The following is a 19,940-nucleotide window of genomic DNA, read 5'->3' on the forward strand; positions in this document are numbered from 1 at the left end:
TTCTGTTTTCTAGGTGCTAGCAATGGTATCTTTAGAACAGGTATTTTAAGAATAATAGGTCTATTTATTCTTCATATATAACACTCAGAATAGAATTACTTTGCAGAATTCATGGGTGTTTTGAAGATACTGTTCCTGAAAGTTATGGACCACCTATAAATCTAAGTGGGTTCTGATTTTTCATAACTTACATGCTCATAGCATCTCCCAGGCTCTTGTTACCCTGCCAACATTTTGTGATGGTGAAGAGGTTAGAGAGAAAATTTTGAGCAACACAAAAATGTCAGAATGAGGCGTTCTTCCAAAAATATGTTCATGGGCAATTTTAAAGAAAAACTATTAGGTTTACATCTGCAATTAAGAATGCTGCCCTTAGGGGCGCCTGGGTGGCGCAGTCGGTTAAGCGTCCGACTTCAGCCAGGTCACGATCTCACGGTCCGGGAGTTCGAGCCCCGCGTCAGGCTCTGGGCTGATGGCTCAGAGCCTGGAGCTTGTTTCCGATTCTGTGTCTCCCTCTCTCTCTGCCCCTCCCCCGTTCATGCTCTGTCTCTCTCTGTCCCAAAAATAAATAAACGTTGAAAAAAAAATTAAAAAAAAAAAAGAATGCTGCCCACAAAAATTGAAATTAACTAATATTTCGAAATTGTGCTTTTAAATTTAGCACTTAAAGGCAGGTGGTCATTTTAATATGATATTTTTTATATTATTACAAATTAACATACTTTGTAATTCATATCAATAATTGAATTTATATGCAGACACAATGTGCATTATATTAATATGAATTAACATATTAGTATAAATTAATACATTATGATATATAATATTAATTGTATTAACTATATCAATATGTTATTGGCAAATTATTTTAACTTTGGAGACTATTTTCTTTTGAAATTTGGCTATTCTAGGGCATCAGAAACAATCATCATTAGATATGCAAATATATTTTTTGAAAATTGCTGAAATATTCTATAAATACATTATGTAAATATACAAATTAATATATAAATGTATATATACATATCTTTCTTTGTATATATTTTATTTCTTTATTTATGTATTTGTTTATTATTTATATTCCTTAAAATTATGTGTGTGTATATATATATATATATATATGTTAAAAAATGTTTTTATTTGAGTATAGTTGACACACAATGTTACAGTGGTAATAGGTCTACAACACAGTGAATCAACTTCAGTATAATTATGATCTGCTCACCATAAGCGTATCTACCATTTGTCACCATACAATGCTATTATAATGTCATTGTCCATATTCCCTATGGTATGCCCTTTATTCCCATGACTTATTCATTCCTAATTATTTTTATGAATATATAAAATGTACATGTATGTAATCATTTGCAAAATAAAATCATGAACAAAAAAAAGTGTGCATATGTATATATATGTATTTATATAGATTAACTACAAGAGAGAATATGGATAGAAAATCAGATTTATATACTTATAAAGCATAGACAGAAAATATTGATACCTAATAAAGATAATTATTATAGAGTCTTATCTACTGGAATAAAAATGATCAATTTCTATGTCACCAAACCATATTTCCTAGAAAATCAATTCTAAGTACCATTTCAGCCTGAAATCCATGAAGTAAGCCAGAATGTCAAACTTTATATAACTATAGTAATATAAGTGCTATTAAGAGAAAATGACAAGTAATACGAAATTATAGACACATTTAATAGTGAATGAGTAAATCCAAAGTAAAAAGCTTGATGTATGCTTTGTTTAGTTTTCTATAAGTAGATTATATGCTTTGTCTATTTCCATAAGGTAGCAGACAAAGGAATATGCCCCCTTTCTATTCTGTATTACTATAATTTTATTACTATTATCTCATTGTACACATAGTAAAAACAATTTCCATAATTTTGAAGAAATTATAAATTCTATAGGATTCTAGCTAGCAGAAATTAGATTTTAAAAAACCTGAAATTTTCTCACAATGAAAAAGGCTTAAGCACATAGATTCAAATTCTAGTTCTCTCCAACATTCCAGTAAATGATCAAAGGCTTAGATCATACCTGGCAGGATAATATTATATGTTGACTATGGGGTTACCTTTCTCCCTCTGTTTCCAGAAAGTAGCTGTAATTTTTGTTTTTTGTTTTTTGCCACAGATTTGGACGAGCAGAAAAAAACTAAAAATGCTTCTTCTCTTTTTTTACAATTTTAAGCGTAGCAAAGAAGATTCCTAGGATTTTGAGGGAAATGATGGGAAAGGGAGAATGAAGAAGCAACTAAACATACATGGGCAGGACTGAGATTGAGAAGGGGGCTGAGTAATCTGTGTCCTTTGGGAAACCATAGCACTCCAAATAGAAGGCAAAGACTCAGGGGAACACAATATCCAACACAGGTCTAGAGCTTGCTGTGTGTGAGGGACTGTTTGGAGAACTTCACTCCTATTTATGTATTTAATCCTCATAAAAATCTTCTGAGGTCACATCTTAGAATTTACATTTTACAGATGAAAAACAGAGACATGGAGAAGTTAGATAATATACAATACCACACAACTAATAGGAGAGATAATATTTTACTCAGAACTATTTGGCTCCATTGTCTGCACTCATCCACTGTACTCTTTCACTGCTAATGGCTGTATGGGTACATGGTATCTTGTTGGCAAATTCCTCAACATCATAGCACTAAAAACCTGGGAAGAGTTTGTCTCTCTTAGGTCATATTTGGGTGCCTGGTAGTTGTCAGAGTATGAGAATTTCTGAGATTAAATTTTCTACCAGCCTTGTAGAATGGGGGTTTGGAGGCATAATTAAATTAATTTAAAACAAGTCCGGCATCAGAGATGAGAGGTTGCTGGGACTGATGGGAGGTATAAATCTTGATTCAACTATGACCGTGGGAAAGGTCACAGATGCCTGAGATGACAGAGAGTGGGGAATCTGTGCTGGCATCTACTGCTCCTTGCTTATACTTAGGGCAGCTGGACTTCCTAGGCAAAAGGTTTAGTTTCTTGTTTGTTTTTCTAATAAGTAAGGTTAAATGAGCCTCTGAGAGAACAGGAGCAATGCTGTAATCAACCAAGCGTTCCATGCTTGCTGCTTTGACTCCATGGTTATCTAGCTATCTCCTTAAGTCTTCAGATTTGAGGGCTTCTGAACTGGAAAAGAATATTAGAGTGAATATAAACATTCTGCCTCCTACTCCCTTTGGGTGTACCTGATTCAAACCAAAACAAACCCACTCTCTGAAATGACCCTTCTGCAATTTCTTTATTAGTATTATTATTAACATTTATTTATTATTGAAAGACAGAGAGAGTAAGAGCATGAGCAGGGGAGGGGCAGAGGGAGAGGAAGACACAGAATTTGAAGCAGGCTCCAGGCCCTGAGCTGTCAGCACAGAGCCTGACGCAGGGCTCAAACTCACAAACTGCGAGATCATGACCTGAGCTGAAGTCAGATGCTTAACTGACTGAGCCACCCAGGTGCCCCAACCCTTCTGCAATTTCAATGAAGCATAAGCACAGTGAGTTAACAAGGAACAAAAATGTCACTGAAGCTGAAAGTAAATGGGCAACTCTAAGGAGGAGAAATAATTGAGAACAAGAGAAAAACAAAAAATCATTACCGCATCTTAGATGGGAACACCCTCATTACCTTATTTTGGAGGGGATGTGGGGGCTAAGAAGTGGCTTAAACAGAAATTTGTTTTCTCACAATTCTGGATAACTAGAAGTCAATATCAGGTGTTGGCAAAGTTGTCTCTCTTCGGGCCTTTCTCTTTGACTTGCACATGATCATGTTCTCCCTATTTGCATTTGGTCTTCCTTTGTATTGTTCCATCTCTGGATTTTAAGTCTTTGAAAGATTGCCTGGAATTTCTTCTGTGCCTGATTGTACTCTCCTCCCCACCAATTCCATAGTTCTTGGGAGTCCAAGGGTTTCGAAAGTATCTATGCCAATGCTAAGGAGACAATGTTCTCCTTGTTTTCTCTGTTACATTATTTACTTATTTACTGGTCTAAACACATTGGCCCTGACATAAAACACGATACTTAGTGCTTTCATTTTCAAACAAACAAAAAAAATTAATCAAAATGATTAACCAAACTTTCATATGCTGAAAGTATGCTGGAGCCCCACCAAAAGGTCATCGTGAGTGCCTCAGATCTATCCAGAATCTCCTTGATTCGCTCCACCTGTCCTCTAGCAAATTACAACTCAGCAATCATCTTTGTTTCCTGAGCATTCCCTTAGCTTCTCACACACAGGCAAAATCTTTTTCAATAGAGTTTTCTCTCTAAGAGGAATTCTTATGCCAGCTGTTCACAGAAACAAATGCTTTACCTTGGATGAAAAACATGATAACTGATGTAAAAACTGTAATGGAGGAATGTACACAATACTGGATATTGTAGAAACCCCCATGAGTAAATTAGGTGTCAATTTTAAGAAATCTTTCACAAAATACTTAAGCAAAAGAAAAAAAGAACATAAATAATGAGAGTGAGGAAGGAACATGGAAATTACGCTAAAATATAATTTGCAGTCTAGAGTGTAGTCAAGAACAAGATGAAAATCAATGATCAAGAAGTAATAAAATGAATTTTTCTGGGGTGAAGAAACACGTGAAACTGGAGATCAAGATGGCTTAAAATCTATCATGTAACATAAATAAAGAGAGCACCTCAACTTTGTGATTATCCCCGTAGAAGTCGTAAATGTCAAGGGTAAAGAAAACAAACAAAATTTCTGAGTATTTTTAGAGAGAGAAACACACACACACACACACACACACACATATTTATCCTTATGTAATATGTAAGTTGTGGCACCAAAAGTACATTGTCAGAAATATGAGAATTTATAAATATTTTTGCTTATTTATTTATTCTGAAAGAAACAGAGACAGCATGAGTAGGGGAGGGGCAGAGAGAGAAGGAAAGACAGAATCTGTGCTGCCAGTGCAGAGAACGATGTGGGGCTCGGACTCACAAAACCGTGGTATCATGACCTGAGCTGAAACCAAGAGTTTAGCGAACCAGACGCTTAACTGACTGAGCCAACCCAAAGTCTTAGAGATGTAATCTAGACAATTTAGAAATTAATCACTTAAAACACTGGTAGCAAAATTAAAACAAATAAGCAAAGAGTTCTCTTTCCTAAAAAATGAAGAAGTAATCCTCTACTCTTTCGGCTAATTATAGTGGTAAAACACTGTAGAGAAAAGGGCAGACTGGCAAGGGACTTTGGCATCCAGGAAATAACACAATACCAAGCCTGTGGGTTTTCTTTTTTCTTTATAAATTGCAGATTTGATGTTATAAAAGCCAGTAACTTGTAAACACCAATGGGCACAGACAATAAAAGCCCTAACAAAAGCCTCCTCCTGTTTAGTTAAAGGACAAGAGGCAGTCTAACAAGATTAAAAAAAAAAAAAAAGTTTAGCAAACAGCTACTTTACTCTATCCAAACATCACAGAAAAACTTTTGTCTCCACCTCCATTCACACCAGCAAATGCCTAGGGTGTAACCTAGACTTCCACTCTCCACTGGTTGTAAAAATTGGCCCTTCCTCTCTCCAGGCCTCCTTATGAGTGACATCATCTTTAAACCTTGTGAGGCAATTCCTGATAAGCTGCAATGGGGCCCAGGGAAGATGGGGTGACCTGGAAGTCCAACTACTTCCTTACAATCATCCAACTTTTGGATGAATATCCAAAATGCTTCACTGTGGGAGCAGGAAATGTGGGTTCCAAGCAGATGCAGCAGATCCCCATGTCCCTCTGTAGGAAGGCTGTGGTGCTGATGGGCAAGAATACTGATACACAGGCTATCTGAAGGCATCTGGAGAACAACCCTGCTCTGGAAAAACTATCGCCTCACCTTTGGGGGAATGTGGCTTTTGTGTTCTCCAAGGAAGACCTCACTGAGATCAGGGACATGATGCTGGCTTATGAGGTACCAGCTATGGCTGTGCTGGTGCCATAATCTTATGTGAAGTCACTGTGCCAGTCCAGAACACTGTTCTGGGGCCCAAGAAGACCTCCTTCTTCCAGGCTTTAGGCATCACCACTAAAATCTCCAGGGGCACCACTGAAATCCTGATGATGTGCAGCTATTTAAGACGGAGACAAAGTGGGAGCCAGCGAAGCCATACTGCTCAACATGCTGAACATCTCCTCCTTCTCTTTTTAGATAGTCATCCAGCACATGTTTGACAATGACAGGCTCTACAACCCTGAAATGCTTGACATCACAGAAGAAACTCTGCATTCTTGCTTCCTGGAAGGTGTCCAGAGTGTTGCCATTATATGTCTCCGGATAGGGTATCTGACTGTTGCATCAGTGCCCCATTCTACCATCAATGGATACAAGTGGATCCTGGCTTTGTCTGTGGAGACTGATTACACCTTCCCAATTGCTGAAAAGGTCAAGGCCTTCTTGGCTGATTCATCTGTATTTGTGGCTGCCACCCCATGGCCACTAACACCACTGCAGCACCTGCTGGTGCCACAGCCCAGCCAAGGTTGAAGAAATCAGAAAAGGATATGGAATTTGGTCTCTTTCACTAATCATCATAAAGCAACCAATTTAGCCAAACTTATTTGTGAAACAAGAAAATAAAAGCTTACTTCTCATTAAAAAAATGAGTGGGTGGCACAGTTGATTAAGCATTTGGCTTCGGCTCAGGTCATGATCTCGCAGTTCATGAGTTCAAGCTCTACATCAGGCTTTGTGCTGACAGCTCAGAACCTGGAGCCTGCTTCAGATTCTATGTCTTCCTCTCTCTCTGCCCCTCCCCCACTGGAGCTTTGACTCTCTCTTTCCCAAAAATAAAATAAACATCAAAAAGCATGTTTTTTTACCCAACCCTTCTGTCAATTAGGATGGCTCAAAGAAGTCTGAGTGGTGAGCGAGGACTCTTATCCTTGCAGAATGAGTGATAACTGGTGTGTCTTTTTCTACTTTGGCATCAGTGGAGACCATGTGGGAATCCTGCACTTCTATCCTTGACTGAGGGTAACAGGGTACCCCTCCTTACCCTTGACTGAGGTGGTATCAGAGTGGGCCTACTAGATAGTCACTTTATCACTACTCAGTAGTAAAGAGAAGTTACCTCCTCTAGAGCCAGAGAAGTGGGGAATCTGGACTTTCACTGTAACCTGGCAGAAATGAGCAGCACTTTACCTTCCCCTGCCACATTAGTAGCAAAGAAGGCTAGCTAAAACAAGATTTTAATGAGGTCAAAAGTCTCATACATAGTTCCCAAAATATCTAGGACTTAATTAAAATATCTCTTGAATTAACAAAGAGCCAGGAAGATCTCAATTTGAATAAGAAAAGGCAATCAACAGATGCCAACACTTAGGTGATACAACTGTTAGAATATCTAACAAGGATTTTAAATCAGTCGTCATAAAACTACTTCCATGATTATGAACACATTTGGTATATTTTTTAAAAGAAATCCTAAGCAAAGAAATGGAAAATGTAAAGAAGAATCCTGAAGGGAGAACAACAAAAATTACGCATTTTGAACAGAAAGAGTATAATCTGGAAGAATAATGCAAAAGGAGGGACCTGGAGATCTGTGAGACGATTACAAGAGATCTAACATGAATGTTATCAGAGTTCCAGGAAAAGGAGAAAAAAGAAGAGTTGGAAAACATATTCAAAGAAATAAAAGTTGAAAACTTCCCCAAATTAGCAAAAGACATACATTTAGGAATTTAAGAAACGGAGCCAATCCCAAACATGGTAGTCCCAAAGAAATTCATGCCCAGACATGTAGTAAACTTCTGAAAATGAAAAGAAAAGAAAAATTTTGAAAGCAGACAGAGAGAAACAACACATTACCTATATGGGCAAAGTTTTCCAATGCAAGTGAATTCCTGATAAGAATTTGTGGAGGCCAAAAGGAGATAGCATGATTTTAAAGTGCTGAAATAAGGGAACTTCATTCCAGAATATACATCTAAGAGTAATATCCTTCAGAAATAAAAAGGAAATCAAGACAGTCTCAGATGACTGAAAATAAAGCAAAATAAACAAAAGAGAAACAAAAAACAAATAAGAATTGTTGCCAGATGATTTGCCCTAAAAGAATGCTTAAAGAAGTAATCTCAACAGAAAAGAAATGACAAAAGAACAAATTCTGAAACAACAAAAAGAAAGAAAAAAACAACAGAAAGTAAAATTATAGGTAAATACAACAGACTTCTCTTTTCCTATTAAGTTTTCTAAATTATATCTGACGATTAAAGCAAAAATTATAAAATGGTCTATTTTAGCTCTCAACAGGAATTATTTAAGATAATTATGTTATAAATTGAGTTAAGGTAGAATAATGTAAGGAGAGAAAAGTTTTTGTACACTCCTCAAACCGGTCAAAAGATGACACCGGTAGACTGTTATAAGTTATGTGGATACAATATAAAACCTAAAGCAAATAATTAAAAATTCTATACAAAGGGATACACGTACAGACATCACAGATAAGTTAAAATGGAATTCTAAACAGTGTTTAAGTAACCTACAGCAAGAGAAGAAAAAGAAAACACAGAAATGAAAAACAAAACAAAGAACAAAAAATAAAATGACAGTCATAAGCCTAAATATATCAATAATTACATTATATGTAAATAGTCTAATTAGAATAATTAAAAGATAAAGATTGAAAGTAGATTTAAAAATATGATACAACTGTGTGCTATCTATAAGAACCTCACTTAAAATACAGGTTTCCCTCAACTATCTGTAAGCAGAGCGTTCTTAGGAAACCTTTCATATGGTATGAAATGGTAGCAAGTAAAGAAGCAGTTATCATTAATTTATATGGAAAAAAATTTCCAGCATTCCCAGACGTCAAAATAACCTCTCTTAGGCTTTTCTGATACCTTAGGACATAGCTTGCTGATGGATGCACAAAACAAATCCAGATAAAGCACAGATGCTCACAGATACAATTCAAAGCTAGGGAGGCTTGATTCTGAGATGCTGAGCATAGTTCCTGGGGAAAGAGCTAGGTGGTGGCACTCTGGCCGCGACTGGTTGGTGCTGCCTCTCTAATGACTTACTGCAAAAGAAACACTAAGTGCTCTTTTTGCCTTTTTTCATAAAAGTAAAAATCCTTTCCGGATTATTTTAGATTAATGGAAAGAGGTACTAATGTAGACCTTTCATAAATGTGAAGTGGCATAATGCAAATTTTCAAAAAAGTGGGGAATATCTGTATAATGATAAATAGAGTTTGAAAGTTAAAGTATTTAGAAAGAATGTGCAAATAACCAAAGGAAAACAGGAGTGGCTGTATTGATATATCAGACTAAGTAGACTTCCCAGCAAAGAAAATTACAAGGAACGGAGTGGGTCACTGCAGAGTGATAAAAGGGCCAATCCACAATACTAAATGTGCATGCATTAAACAACAGAGCTGCAAAATATGTGAAGTGAAACTGCTAGACTGAAGAAGAAATAAATCAACACACAATTATAGTTAAGTTTCCCACCCCCATCTCTCAAGTGGATAGACAACTAGACATAAATTAGCCAAATATAAAAGAACTGAACATTGTCTTTAACCAACAGGATCTGATAGACATTTATAGGCTATACCATATAATAAGCATAGATTACATATTATGTCCACAGAACATTTATCAAAATATGCCATATCTTAATCATGAAACAAACTCAAAATATTAAAAAGAATTTAAATCACATGCAGTGTATTCTCTCACCACAATAGCATCAGAGTAGAAAGTCAGTAACAGAGCAATAATAGGACAACCTACAAATACTTGGAAACTAAACACTATATTTCTAAGTGATCTAGAAGTCAAAAAGAAAATATTAAAGGAAATGGAAAAGGATACATTCAACAGAATGAAAATAAAATTAACCTATCAATATATGTGGGATGCAGCTAAAGTAGTGGTGAAGGGACATGCATATCACTAACGGCCTATATTAGCAAAAATTAAAAATCTCAAATCAATAATCTAAGCTTTCATACCAAGAAACTAGAAAAAGAGGAACAAAAATAAGCTCAAAGTATGCAGAAGAAAGAAAATAATGAACAAACAAAACTAGCAGAAATTAATTATGTGAGAAAACCGAGAAACAACGAAGAAAATCAATATAATGAAATTTGGTTCTTGGAAAAGATCAGTAAAAATGATGAATCTCTGGTGTAACAGATTAGAAAAAAGGAGAGAAGATACCAATGTCATGAATGAAATAAGAGATATCTCTAGAGTTGTTACTGGCATCAAAAGGGATAATTAGGGAACAAATAAAAAATAACTCTACACAACTTAATCTGACAACATAGATGAAATGGACCAATTATTGAAAGCACAAATTACCACTATCCAGCCAATATGAAATAGATAATAGTTATGGAGCTGCTTATATTAAGAAATTAAAGGGGCACCTGAGTGGCTCAGTTGGTTAAGCATCCAACTTTGGTTCAGGTCATGATCTCACAGTTTGTGGGTTTGAGCCCCCACGTCAGGCTCTGTGCTGATAGCTCAGAGCCTGGAGCCTGCTACAGATTCTCCCTCTCTCTCTCCCTCTCCCCCTCTTGTGCTCTCTCTCTCTCTCTCTCAAAAAATAAACATTTAAAAAAATTAAAAAAAGAAATTAAATTCTTCTGAAAAAGAAATCTCAAGCTCAAATAGTTTCATTGGAAAAGCATACTACATGTTTTAAGAAGCACTAACAAAAATAACAAGAACTAATTTTAAACAAGCTCATGTAAAAAATAGAAGAGGGAAGACTTTTTCAACTCATTTGATGCAGTTAATATTACCCTCATATAAAATCCAGATGGTAAGATGGTAAAAAGAAAGAGAGAAAAGGAGGGAAGGAAGGAAGGAAGGAAGGAAGGAAGGAAGGAAAGAAAGAAAGAAAGAAGGAAAGAAGGAATACAGGAGGGAGGGAGTGAGTGAGTGAAGAAACAGATCAATATTCCTTATATATAGAGACAAGAAATTTCTTTTAAAAATTTTTTTAAAGTTTATTTATTTATTTATTTAGAGAGAGAGACCATATGAGTAGGGGAGGGGCAGAATACAGGGAGAGAGATAATCCTAAGCAGGCTCCATACTGTGAGTGCAGAGCCTGTTGTAGGGCTTAACCAATGAACCCTGAGATCATGACCTAAGCCAAAACCAAGAGTCAGTCTCTTCACTGACTGAGCTACCCAGTCACCCCATAGACATTAGAAAATAATCTTAACAAAACATTAGCAAATACAATTCAGAAAAACATAAACTAGTAAACCATAACTAACTGGATTTATTCTAGGGATGCAAGGCTAAAACAATATTCCAAATCTAAGAAATATAACCTGCTGTAGTAAGAGGTTAAGAAAGAAAAATTACATGATCTTATCAATGGATGCAGAAAAAGTATTTGGCAAATCTCAACATCTATTCATGATAACAATTCTTAGAAAACTAGGAATAGAAAGACTTCTTGAACTTGATTTAAAAAACTACAAATAAACTATAGCTAGTAGTAAAACACTTAATGCTCTTTCTCCATGTTTAGGAATAAAACAAGGTTATCCAGTCTCATTACTGCTATTCAACAAAGAATTGGAAGTTGTAGCCAACAGGATACAGTTGAATAAAGGAAATAAAGACATATGATTAGAAAAGAAGAAATAATTTCTAATTGAAGATGACTTGATTGTTTATGTAGACAAAGCCAAAAATCTATTAAAAAGTTCATTAATTTAGGTGTGAGCTCAGAAATGTCACATAGTGCAATATAAACATTAAAAAATCAATTGCATTTTTATATGCTAGCAATGAACACATGAAGATCAAAATTAAAAATACAACACCAGTTCAAACCAGTTTATTAGGTATACATCTAATAAAATAAATACAGTACTGCTAGGTTATAAATTATAAAGTGCTAGTGAAATCAAAGAAGATCTAAATACATGGAAAGACATAACATGACATGAATTAGAAGACAACACAGAAAAGACATCAATTTTCTGTAAACTGTCGTACACACTCAACATAATTCCTATCAAACCCTAGCAAGATAGTCTGTAGATATACACAAGATTATTCTAAAGTTTATATGGAAAGTCAAAGGAAGTAAAATATCTATAACATTTCTGAAAAATAGAATAAAGTAGTAGGAATTATCAGTCTACCTGATTTTAAGACTTACTATAAGCTACAGTATCAGGACTGTGGAATTAGCAAAAGCGTAGACACATAGATGAAAAGAATCCAGAAACAGATACACAGATACTGTTTGTTTGTTTTTGAGAAAGGAAAAAAGCAATTCAGTGGAGGAAGAACAGCCTTTTCAATAAACTGATGGAGCAATATGATACTCATGGGCAGAAAAATGAATCTCAACCTAAGCCTCACAACTTCCACAGAACTTAATTCAAAATAGACAGTAGATTTAAATAAAAACATAAAATTATAACACTTCTTAAAAACATAGAGAAAATCCTTGGGATCTCAGCCTAGGTGAAGAGTTTTTAAACATGACACCAAAAGATGTCCACAAAAGAAAAAAAAAAGATAAACTGTACTTCATGAAAATTGAACACTTTTGTTTGTGAAGACCCATTAAAACAGAATGGAAAGATAAGTTACAGACTGGGAGAAAATATTTGCAAAGCAAATATCTGATAAATGACTTGGATTGAGAATTTATAACAAACTCACAAAACACCACAGGGGAAAAAAAAACTAATTAGAAAGTGGGCAAAAGAATTTTCCCTGAAGAGGATACCATCCATGGAATGGCATATAAGCATGGAAGAAGGTGTTCAATATCAATAGTCGTTAGGGAAATGCTAATTAAGACCACAATGAGACATCACTACACATCTATTAGAACAGCTAAAATTAAAAACAGTGACAACACCAAATGCTGGTGAGAATATGAAGAAAGTCAATCCTTCACACACTGCTGGTAGAAATCTAAAGTGGCAGAGTTGCTATGAAAAATAGCAAGGCAGTTTCTTTAAAAAAATAAACCATACATTACCATACAACAGATCAATTGCACTTCTGGGCATTTATCCCAGAAAAATAAAAACTTATATCCACAAAAAAACCTGTGATATTTTTTATAGCAACTCTCTTTGTAATAGCCCCAAATTGAAAGCAACAAAAATGTTACTTAACACATAAATGGATAAACAAAATGTAGTATCTACGTATCATGTGATACTATTAATAAAAAGGAACAAACTGTCAATATATGCAGCAACTTCTATGGCTCTCAAGGGCACTGTCTTCAGTGGGGGAAAAAGGCAATCTCCAAAGGCCACATACTTTATAAATCCATTTACATAACATTCTCAAAACAAAGTTATAGACAGAACTGACTAATGGTTGTCAGGGTTTGATGAAAAAAGCAGTGACTGTGAGGGATTTGGATGTGGCCATAAAGGGGTAGCAATCAGAACCTTTATGGTGCTACAGTAGTTCTGTATGTTGTGTATTGAAGTGGTGATTTCATGAATACACACATATGATAAAATGTCATACAACTATACTTATACTTACATTTTATTGTATTATCAGTTTCCTGGTTTTGCTACTGTACTACACAGCTGTGTAAGATGTAACGTATGGGCAAAACTGGGTGAATGGTATCTGAAAACTCTGTGTGTTCTTTGCAACTTCCTGTGAATCCATAATTATTTCAAAATGAGAAGTTTGCAACAAAAAGGATACCACAAATAATTAAATAAGATAAACACAGGGCATTCAGACAATAAACCATAAACTTTTGGTATTACCATTAGATTAATATTTACATTGTATTAAGGAATGTTATCAAAAACGTAAGTATAAGGCAAGTAGATGGTTGCATGTACCACTATATTCGCTTTTTATTTGAGTTTTATTTGAATAAAACTCAATGGGATTTTCATCGCTCAGTGGGATTTTCATTGAAATGACATCAAATCCTGACAGGTTCTACATAGAAAATTAGTATGGGCAGCATTTGCAAAAAGATATGGGGCAGAAATTTAAAAAAAGACAATAAAGATGTGGAACATCAGGAAGTTGAAGAAGGAGCCCTGGAAAAGCAGAAAAGATGGATTTTACTAGAAAACATCAAAATACATAGTAACATTATTGTAACTAAATTTGTACATGATTGAATAGAAATTAGGACAGAGATATGTGGCACTAATTAGAAAGTCTAAAAACAAAACAAAAAAAACCTTAAAAAATAATTTAGTATCCTCTAACGTCATAATAGCAGTGACAGGATATGTCAAAGGTCAAGAACATGGTTTGGGCATCAAATAAGCTTAGATGTGAATCCTGGCTCTTACATTAACTGTCTATGTGATACCCAATGGCAATTTCTGGAAGAATACTTACGTCTCAAGGAATATGTACCACATTGATGAAACCATAATAGTCATAATAGCATATTCCATCTTGTAAGGGAAACCTAAGAATGATATAGGCAAATGGACAAGCAGTTATGCAGTGATACACTCCGCCACAGGAAGTATGGGGAACATGGAGGTCAACAGATAAGAGACAGGATAAGAATTAAAAACCGAGAGCACCCTTTCTGATGAAAGCGATCCTGGAAGTTATATATGAAGGATGAGTAAGAGTGGTCTAGGTGAGGACCCAGAAATGGAGAGAAATGGATTAAGATTATAAACATGACTCAGTGTCAGTGCAAAATCATTTGCAAGACTGAGAGGAAATAATTTATTCAACGTTGATATAATCAGGTTACTTTTCACCTTTTCCATATGTAACACCTACACGTTTGATGAACAAAGAGGTTCAATAGAACAACCCACGTTAAGAGCATCATAGGTCAAAATAAACTCCTAACTCTACAGTTAATTGTGAGTATAAAGAGAAACACAGAAAGGAAAGGAGAGGAATTCTATTTGGTGCAGCAAGCAAACCTCAGCGTTAGGAGGTTTAAGATGTGAATTTAAAAATCAGCCTAATAGATCATTGGGTTCCCCTTAGTACTAGAAGAAAACTCTGTATTAAAAGATTATAGAAAGTCTGCTACATTTTTAATAGAGAGGTAATATTTCTAGAATTCACACAATATTCAGCTTTACAAATTTATGGGTCACAGCACAGTTTACAGAGGTAAAGAATATGCTCATCTGAAATTTCCTAAAAGAGACTGATGTGATTGAAAATCTGTAGAACGTGTAAGTGTATATGAAAGTCTCCTCCACATTTCCTAAATTAGATTTTCCTTACTGTTTGACCTACAACTGAAGAGATTAAAACTTGGGCGCTTGGCTGGATTAGTCCATAGAGCATGCATTCTTGATCTTGGGGTCGTGAGTTTGAGACCTACGATAGGTGTAGAGATAACTTAAGTAAATAATAATAATAATAATAATAATAATAATAATAGAGATTAGAACTTCAAAGAAGTCACATATGTATATGTTGGTGTCTGTGCTTGCTTAGTTGAATGGTTGCTTTCTGTATCGAGAGAAGTGTAATCTGTATATCAGAGACCAGAATATATCATACAAAAATGAGCTTTAATGATTAGTTGTGATTTTAACCCAACATTACACAAATGTGTAGCAGTGTTTAGATAGCAAACCCCTTCTTGTCAAAATTTGCCAATATGTTTTTCTAACAGCCATTAACTACCACATCAAGAAAGAGATTCTAATTTGTCATCATTTAGTTTTTGATGTTATTAAGAAAGGTAAATATAAGCTGAGCTTGTACCAAGAAGCACAAGCTAGTTCAACTATACACATAGGCACAGATGCACTAAGTGCACGTCAAAACATAGCATTTTCATAGGCGATTGGGCATTTACATTTCTGAGTGGGCTTTTAGAATTGTAATTATCCAATTTAGAAGGCAAGAGGGCAATTTCCTTATGAAAATAAAGCCTCACCAAGCCTGATCAAAATGCAGTTGGGGACCTTATCCTAATTGATGACACTGGAATTGGAGACAATCTTCAAGTAATGATTTTAGGAGATGAACCATAGAATAACTTGTACTTTTCCCCATCACTAGGCAATAACTTTAAAATAATAATTTCCCATATTCACACGTACACTCATTTCATGTGTCTTATTATTATTTCCAATGATGAGTCTTAGGCGGGCACAAATTGGAGGAAGCATGAATATTGTGTGTAGTCCATAGGAGAGGATAGAAAATTCAAATCTGTATTGGGTTTCACAGTTCCTCTAGAGAAGGGCTTGAGAGTATTTTGGGTATCAAAGACTAAGCAAGGTTTATAAAAAACAGTGTTCTAAATACCTTGGAAGTAGTAAAGAATAGATAAAAGTAAGCCTAGGAATAGTAAAAAAATGAGGAAATCGATGGTAAATTTACTACACACCGAATATTCCATTTCTTTCCCTACATTCTCCATTATTCTTTCAGTTGGCATTGCCATATGACAAATATTAGTGGAGGCTATGAGGAAAAGTAACACATTTCATTTCTAGACTAAGGCAGTGAAATTCTTATATGAAATTATCCAGGCTGGGGCACCTGGGTGGCTCAGTTGGTTAAGCATCTGACTCTTGGTTCTGGTTCTGGTCATGATTCTCACAGTTTTTGGGTTTGAGCCCAGTATCTGGCTCTGAGCTCACAGTGGAGAGCCTGCTTGGGATTCTCTCTCTCTCCCTCTCTCTCTGCCCTTCCCTGTTCACACACGCTCTCTCTTTCTCTCTCAAAATAAATAAACTTAAAAAAGTTAAAAAAAATATCGAGGATATCTTTTCTTATTCTGGCAAACCTGGAAATATTAATTAAGTTGATGTTATTATATGAGGCTCCCATTAGCCTTGGTCCCTGAGTGTCCCAAGATCCCTTGGTGTCCCAAACTGGAAATGAAATGTGAGAAAGAAATAAAACTGGATTACTTGAAGCCACTTAAAAAATATCTAAGCCTAACCTCTCCTGACTAATATACATGGTACCTGGGGACAGAAATCTAGGATGTGACATGGATAAGAGTATGTGCAGCATTCCTAACAGCATTAGAACTACTGATCTTTGGAGAAAGTGGGCTCTCTATCCTGGTCTATGGGTCTTGCTGACTTTGGATAAACACAAATAAAAATATATCATACCTTACATATACAATTTAAAAATAAACACTATTTCCAAGTACTTTCAGATTTTCTGTAAGGTTGTAGTATTGTATAGAGTTCCCATATGCACCTTACCCAGTTTCCCCTATTCTAGTATTAACATCTTACATTTTTTAGGGTATATTTGCCTTAACTAACGAACAATCACTGATACATTATTATTCATTAAAGTTCATACTTTATTTTCATTTCTTTAGTTTTTACCTAATGACCTTTTACCTATTGCAACATCCCAACTAGAATACATATTATTTATTTTATTTGTCTCCTTAGACTCTACTGATGACTGTTGCGGTTTTGAGGAGTATGGGTCATGTATTTTTTAGGATAGATTTAAATTTGTGTTTGTCTGATAGTTTTCTCATAGTTAGACTATAATAGTGGGTTTTAAGCAGAAATATCACATACCAAGGACTATCATACCAAAAGTACATACTGTTGAGATGACTTACCACTGAGGATGTTATCCTTAATGACTTAGCTGAGGTAATGTTTGTTAGATTTCTGCCATTGGAAAGTTACTCTTCACCCCAACTTTTCACCCTGTACCTTACAGAAGAAAGTCACTTTCATACATATTTTTATATCTAGATAAGTCTACCTGGAATCCCATTCTCCACTTGTAAAATGTTCCAATATTTCTTGGTACTTTGTCCTAATGGTATCCATCAATGAAGACTTTCAGATAATGAAAGCTCAAACTTGTAGAAAGATATTTTAAACTCATGCTTCTTTAATAATTTTCCTTAGAGTTGTATCTGACACTTACATACCTACTCTCACAGTAACTCAGAATATTAGCATTTCAGAACTGTATGTAAGAAAGTGCATTCGTCAGCTCAAGGTGCCATAAAAATACCACAGACTGGGTGACTTATACAACAGAAATTCATTTTCTCACTCTTCTGGAGGCTGGAAGTCTGAGATCAGGATACCAGTACAGTTGTTTTTTGGTGAAGACTCTTCCTGGCTTGAAGTTCACAGCATTCTCTATTGTACAATGCCTCTGGCCTTACTTGGGTTGATAGATGTGGAGAAGAAGAGCAAGTGAACTTGCTGGTGGCTCTTCTTTTATATATATATATATATATATATATATATATATATATATATATATATATATGAAATTTATTGACAAATTGGTTTCCATACAACACCCAGTGCTCATCCCAAAAGGTGCCCTCCTCAATACCCATCACCCACCCTCTCCTCCCTCCCACCCCCCATCAACCCTCAGTTTGTTCTCAGTTTTTAAGAGTCTCTTATGCTTTGGCTCTCTCCCACTCTAACCTCTTTTTTTTTTTCCTTCCCCTCCCCCATGGGTTCCTGTTAAGTTTCTCAGGATCCACATAAGAGTGAAACCATATGGTATCTGTCTTTCTCTGTATGGCTTATTTCACTTAGCATCACACTCTCCAGTTCCATCCACGTTGCTACAAAAGGCCGTATTTCATTTTTTCTCATTGCCACGTAGTATTCCATTGTGTATATAAACCACAATTTCTTTATCCATTCATCAGTGGATGGACATTTAGGCTCTTTCCATAATTTGGCTATTGTTGAGAGTGCTGCTATGAACATTGGGGTACAAGTGGCCCTATGCATCAGTACTCCTGTATCCCTTGGATAAATTCCTAGCAGTGCTATTGCTGGGTCATAGGGTAGCATGAATCATATCAGGACCCCACCCGTATGACTTCATTTAACCTTCATTAGTTTTTTAGAGGCCCATCTCCAAATAGAACCACACTGGGTGTTACAGTTTCAATATAATGAATTTTTAGGAGACACAAACATTCGCTCCATTGCTGAAGGTAAAGAAATAAAAGAAAAGCCAAGTAATTAACAAAAGACAATATGTGAAGTCTAATTTCTCTTCCACCCGATTCAAATAAAAGAAAAGCAAATTACTGGGAAAAATGTTTTCATTTTCTTGTTTTATTTACTATTTGTCTTTGAAAAAGCAGTACTATTTACCTCTCAAATGTGTGTTAGGTGTCAAGGCACAATTAGATATAAATCTATTCAAACCAACCCTAAAATGAGGCCCCTTATATAAACACACAGCACAATTAGAATGAAACGGTCATCTCAATACTGCTCTACTAATGAGAATTGCCTCTATGAAATGACTATATTCATTTAATTAAAAAGCCCATTATGGATCTCATTCAAAATGCTGTTCACTGAGCTCTTCAGAATAAATCTAATTTGTTTTAGTGGAGTGTTTAGAAGTGTCATTTTTATTTGTTTTCAAAGATGGTAAAACAACAGGGTCTTGGAAAATATAATGAGCCATTCACCAAAAGAAGTCACAGTGAATGGCTTTTATAAGTTGAGAAAGCCTTAAAATTAAAGGGAGTCATGTCATCATAATATGCTAAGAAAAGGACAAAGGAAAGGTTCTGCTTAATACAAGAGAGAAAAAAAATGGAACAACAATATAAAATGCAAAGCTTTCTTCTACTTTCTACTTGTTCAGCATGTTTATTAAGTTGTATTTTAACTACTCTAATTATTGTACTTGAGAAGGAAACAGTACAGTGATGCCTGTTGTATTAAGAGCATGTTCAAAATAACATGCTACATAGTTTTACATATAATTTCATTTCATTTAATACATACTAAGCCTTGTGAAAATCTTTTCAAACCCAAGGAAATATATAGTCTTTCATCTATAAAAAAGCTAGAATCATTAATTGATGAGAAAGTAATAGATAATTAAATATATTGCACTAGGACAACTGATTATTTTAGCAGAAAAAAAATGAAGATTTGTAGCAAATTATATTGTAAAATAAAT

The 19,940-nt window shown here is 35.2% G+C and overlaps 1 protein-coding gene and 1 pseudogene across 1 annotated transcript in view; one reads left to right on the forward strand and one right to left on the reverse strand.

Annotated features, from left to right (window-relative positions):
* The window catches only part of LRRTM4 (leucine rich repeat transmembrane neuronal 4), a 924,534-nt gene that overhangs the window by 426,452 nt on the left and 478,142 nt on the right, over nucleotides 1-19,940 (reverse strand). The window lies entirely within an intron of this gene.
* LOC102899767 lies at nucleotides 5,647-6,578 on the forward strand (annotated as a pseudogene).

Source organism: Felis catus, chromosome A3 (genome assembly GCF_018350175.1).
Source record: "Felis catus isolate Fca126 chromosome A3, F.catus_Fca126_mat1.0, whole genome shotgun sequence".
In the NCBI taxonomy this organism is placed as follows: domain Eukaryota; kingdom Metazoa; phylum Chordata; class Mammalia; order Carnivora; family Felidae; genus Felis; species Felis catus.